Below are 6,000 nucleotides of genomic sequence, written 5' to 3'. Positions count from 1 at the left end.
AAGTTCCTCTGTAACGTTGGGGCATCCATCCTCAGCCCATAGGCCACAATGTGTCCAGAAGATTTCTCAGCAAAGCAGGAACTTTCAAACTGTCCATCTGCATTGGCAGTCTGTCAGTCATTTTTCTGTGTCCTGCAGAAAGTCTCATAGACTCTTCCATAAAGCAAGAACCCTGTAGGACTGTTTGAGTTTAGTAGTCACTTTCCTGTGGGTCCTGCATGTCCAGTTTATACAGCAACAGTCAAACAGTCTAGGCAAAAGAGCAGTTTCTTGCCCAAATGGCTAATCTTGCCATGTTGAGAGCAAACTCCATAACGAGTTCCTTTGATGCCCATCTTCCTCTTAGACGTAATTGGTGCTGCCAGGAGCAGACATTTCTCATTGTCAAGAAAAACGCTAAACCATTTTAAATGCCATTTTCTGAAGGTCTTTGAAAGGTTTGAAGACTGTCTATCTATCTCAAATATATCTTTGTATATCTAGAAAACCTAACTAACCTAACTATAAGTTCTGACTATTCTAAGTAACTATCTATAGTCTGTATTTAATTATGCATTGTTTTAAATGATTAGTATAAACACAATACTTAATCAAGAGAAGAAATATATGCATATCACAAAATTGACCTTGAATTTGTATCAATAAATGAAAAACCATACCAATACAAAGTATTCATTTCCATATCATAATCCCCTTTTTCCTTTAAAAAGAGATTGGTTGTGATCATTAACCAATTATAAACAATCCCATTTAAATGAAAACAAAGATTTATAAACAAGATGGGAATTTGGACGTCGCTCATTCCAAACTGCTTCATGCTGGAAGGGGGCGCTGTTCATACCATGGGGATCATGACAAAACTCAGAAACCTGTATAAATCCTTATTTTCGTGGTCTGTAAGACTGCATCATCTTAGCTGTTTTAGATGTTGAATCACTTGGGCCATTGCTTCCGGGGGTCTTGGTTCATCAAACAACAGAAGCCTGGAAGGAATCCTCAGATTTTCATTTTCTGTAGAAACATAAACAAAACCTCTTTTCCCAAGTAACATATCCTTATACTTAAATTTTGAAGTCAAGGCATTTTCAAAAGATATAAGTTGAATTAATTCAGCAGCATTTATAATCAAGTGTAGTTTAGTAGTTGTTCCTTCCTTAGCAATCAAAAAACTGAAAAACACAATATCATACAGTGTCCAGACTTTCTGTGTATTTTCCATCTTTACGTGGCTTATTTATCTATTATTATTACTCTATTTCTTTTATTTTTATTTCTTTATTTATTTCCCTGAGACAGGGTTTCTCTGGAAATCCTCTTGCCTCTGTAGCAAATCCTACCGGCATGTGCCACCACAGCCGGCTTCTCTATTTATTAACCACTATGTCGTTTCTTTTTCTCTCTCAATCTTACGCATATTTTTAAACACACTATAAACCTGTAGAGGTTTTTCTTCATCCAAGTCTGACTTTTCTGTAAATCTTTATGTTTTTCTGGCCACGTGTCTTATCTGTTAAAACCGCGGCTGTTTAAACTGCAGTTTTTCTAAGATGGCGGGTGTAAGCGTGATTCCAGCTGCCTGCTTGGAGATGTGATCACTGCCACTTCCAGCTGTACGTATAACTTTTCAATTGTTAGCAGAGTCTCTTTTTTTTTTTTTTTTTTGGTTTTTACGAGACAGGGTTTCTCTGTATTGTTCGAACTCACAGAGATTCACCTGCCTCTGCCTCCCAAGTGCTGGGATTAAAGGCGTGTGCCACCACCGCCCGGCCTTAGCAGAGTCTCTTAAAAGAACCTTGTTGGGGTTTTTTTTTCCTTATGCTGAGTCAGGAAGACTCCCTTAAGCGAGCCTTGAGAGTCTCTGCTTGTCGATAGCAAAACAGAGCCCACCTGAGAAAATGCTGCTACCAAAACCCCATGCTTTTCTCCATTCTTTTGTTTCTAAAATTCCTTTAAAGCTTTTGTTATTCTACGTGGAAATTCATGATCCCTTGTTGGGCCTAAGAAAGGCTTGGATGCGAGGCCCAGTGTAAGCTCCTGAGCCTGACTTGACTTTTGGGCTCGGATGTGAGGCCCAGTGTAACTTCTTGAGCCTGGCTAGAGTTTAGAGACCTGTCTCTAACCTGTAACCTCCACGTGGGGGTGACTCAGCCAGATCTGCCTAGCTACCTGCCTGCTTGGTGGAATACTATTGGCCCTTAATTCCTCATGTCACCTTACCCTAGCCCAAGTTTCCCATCCCCTACCTCAGTCCTATATAAGTCCCTGTGTGTTGGAATAAATGGAGATCCTGCTTCGACAGACTCCAGACTCAGTGTGGTTTTTTCTCCCTGGTAACTAATGGGGGGAGGGTCTGAGTCGTCGACACTCACCATCCCGCTCAGCCCCTGGGAAGAGGCCGGCTGGACCCCACCCCCCACCTGCAGGGAGGACCCTGCAGAGATGGTGCCCCGTGTGAGGAATGGAAGTACGCTGACGCGCCAATCGGTCTGCGGGTGAGTGTACCCCCATAAATTATGGGGTAATCTTTGTCCAAATATAACCCTAGCCTAGAATTTTTACTGGTCCTACTTAAAAGTAGAGGCCTTAATCTTTCTGATAACTAGGCTCTCCAGGGCTGTTTGATTAAGGTTGCTCCCTGGCTGCCAGAGAGTAATCTTCTTGATTGGGATACCTGGGATGTGGTTGAAACCCTAATTAGGAGAGCTCAGGTGGAAAAGGGAGAGATTCCCCCACTGGGGACCCTCCCAACAGTGTCTGCCTTAAAGAGTGCTTCCCCCCTCAATCCCCTAGGGAGAGAGTGAGGCACCTATCCAGGAAGGGCCAAAAGGAGATAAACTCAGGAAAAACCAAAGCCAAATCCTAGTCCCTCACACCGCCTCTATATCCATCCCTAGACCCTTTGAAAGTACCCCTTGGCTGTCTAAGGTCACACCACTTCCAGGTCCCCCCTGCACCACCACCTTACTGCGGGGAGGAGGCTTCTGGAGGAGAAATGACCAATCTTTCCTGTCAATGTTAACCCTGGTGGTAACCGCCTGGCTGCCTGGTACCCTGGGAAGCACATGGTTTAAAGGAACTCAAAGAGGCCGTCTCAGATGACAGACCTAATTCCCCCTGGGTGGAGACTATCCTCCAGGGCTTAGCTCAAACCCAGGATTGGAAGGACCTTGCTAGGGCAGTGCTTCCTGGATCCATGTTTCTGAAGTGGAGCACATTTTTTCAGGATAAATGTCGCATCCAGGTAGAATGAAATCAGAAAGCCTGCCCTGTAGTCCTAGTTAATTTTGGCATGCTTTTGGGCACCACTGACCAGTTCTCTACCGGCCTACAACCAGCTTTTACATGATTTGAGGAAAATAAATGAGGTTACCTTTTGGGACCCCGCAAAGGGGACTCCCCTGGGTTCCAGCCATTCCCAACACCCATTATTTAACGATTATTGATATTAAAGGTTGTGTTTTCTCAATCCCATTACATCCGGATGATGTAGAAAAATTTGCCTTTTCCATACCTTCAAATTTTTGTGGGCCAGATCTAAGATTTAAATGAACCGTCCTACCCCAGGGCATGGCAATAGCCCTCCTATTTGTCAGTATTATATGTTACATATTTTTTCTTCCTTGATTGATCATCCTAATATATTATTCTATATTTATATGGATGATATTATTTTGTGTTGTTCCAACCCATCTGACCTCCAAGATTTTATTGCCAAATGTCTTGCCATATTAGAGGTCAATGATTTTAAGATGGCTCCTGAAAAGATTCAGACTAGTCCTCCTTTTAAGATTTCGGGTTCTGTGTTATCTCTTGATACTGTGTCTCCTGTTAAACCCCAACTTCACATTCAGGATTCTTTCTTTATACCTTGCCCCAGCTCCAAAAGACATTGGGGGAAATTAATTGGCTGAGGCCCTGGATTTCTATAACTACTGAGGAATTGGCTCCTTTGTTTGACCTCCTAAAAGATCATGATCTCTCCTCACAGATAATTCTATCTGATGGTCATTTACAGATTTTAAGTAAAGTTCAACAGGCCATAGATGCAGCAACCTTAAGGAGGTATGATCCTCTTTTGCCCCTCATCCTTTACATTTTTCCTGGGGAAACATTATGTACCGCCTTATTGGCACAAGAGGGTGAGCCCATACGTTGGATTCACCTCTCGATTGGTGGTGACCCCAGAGTCTATTCAATAACCAATCAGATTGCTGATTGCATTGTTAAGGGCAGGGACACCTCTGTCCGGCTGTTTGGCATAGAACCCCATCTTATTGTAACTCCCTTTAAGACAACAGATTTCACCTGGCTTCAGAGAAACAATAGCAGGATTGTTATGGCTCTTGAGTAGTTTCTGGGTAAAGTTGATTGTCACCATGGTCCTCACAAATGGATGAGTTCCTTCTCTAGTTTAGAGTGGAGGCCCACCCAGATATTTTTTACCTCAACCCAACCCTGGCTTTCTTACTGTGTTTACTGATGGGGGGTGCCTGGGGGCTTCTTTAGTCATTTATCCTCCCTTAGAACACGGTAAAGAGCCAGTGCCCATAAAGTCAGTCTCCCATAAAGTTAAGGGGTCAGCACAATTTAAGGAACTGTTTGCTGTTGTTCTTGCATTAGACACTATTCAAGAGTCGTTTAACTTATTCTCTGACAGCCTTTATGTTGCTAATTTGTTACCCAACCTAGATGAGGCCCATATTACGATGGACTCCAATCCTATATTGCCTCTAATGATTCAAGCCTGCTCCCTACTCAAAGAACTAATCCCATGTTTCTTCAGCATCTCAGAAGTCATCAAAATTTACCAGGATTTCTTTATGAAGGAAATAAATTGGCTGATAAATTGGCTTCTATGCCTCAATGTAATACTGTTACAGAAGCTACACACTTCCACCTACTGACTGTTGTTAAAATGTCTAGGTTCCCGTCAGGAACCAATGTTGTTAAAATGTCTAGGTTTATCCAGTAACAAAACACAAACTGTGACTCAACGATCCCACGTGGAGTTTATTGGTAGACAGGGAGGCAAAGGGGGGTGAGAGGTAACCAACCCATGCAGAGCAGAGAGATAAGATGAGAGAGAGAGAGAGAGAGAGAGAGAGAGAGAGAGAGAGAGAGAGGAGAGGAGAGTAAAAGAGAAGATGAGATGGAGAGGAAGACGAGAGTAAAAGAGAGCGTAAGCGGGCAGAGGTCAGTCCTTTAAAGGGGTCCTTTGCACCTGCCTGGTTCTCACAGAACTCTGGGCTGGCCAGAGTGTTGCCTGAGCGCATCTTGCCAGGTAACAGGGCAGGCCAACGTAATGCCTGAACCTTTCACTGATCCATGTTAATTGGAGGGGGTCTTAAACACAAGTATCCACTTATTCCAGTCAAGGACCTTAAAAAGATTGTCCAAACTTGTAAGTCCTGCCAGCCTTTCCTTCAGATACCACCCCCCCCTCCAAACTAGGAAGCAACCCTCGAGGGTTTCCTAATAATCTATAACAAATTGATGTTACTCATTATTCTCCATTTGGAACGTTAAAGTATATTTTTCTATAGGTTGATACCTTTTCCTGTGCCTGCTGGGCATTGGCATACGACGGGGGGGGGGGAGCTAAACATGCTATTAGCCATATGCTCCTTGGATTGCCTGATTAGATTAAGACAGATAATGGCCCATGTTTTGTAAGCAGAGCCTTTATGGACATCCTTAAGACTTGGAGCATCTCACACTCCACAGGCATCCCATACAATCCTCAGGGCCAAGCAGTTGTGGAAAGGTATAATCAATTCTCAAATCTCAATTACAAAAACAAAAGGGGGAAATCTATACCCCCACATGATCAATTAAAAAGGGCATTATTCACCCTAAATATTTTAAATTTTTCTAAAGAAGATAAATACCTGTCTCCATTTCAAAAACATTGGTCCTCATCGGTTACCTACAGTTCTATTTGGGTCAGGTGGAGGGACCCATTGACAGGGGTCTGGAGAGGACCAGACCCCCTCCTCTCAG

This window comes from Mesocricetus auratus, unplaced genomic scaffold (assembly GCF_017639785.1).
Source record: "Mesocricetus auratus isolate SY011 unplaced genomic scaffold, BCM_Maur_2.0 Super-Scaffold_100013, whole genome shotgun sequence".
NCBI classification, from domain to species: Eukaryota; Metazoa; Chordata; class Mammalia; order Rodentia; family Cricetidae; genus Mesocricetus; species Mesocricetus auratus.
This window is presented reverse-complemented; position numbering follows the sequence as displayed.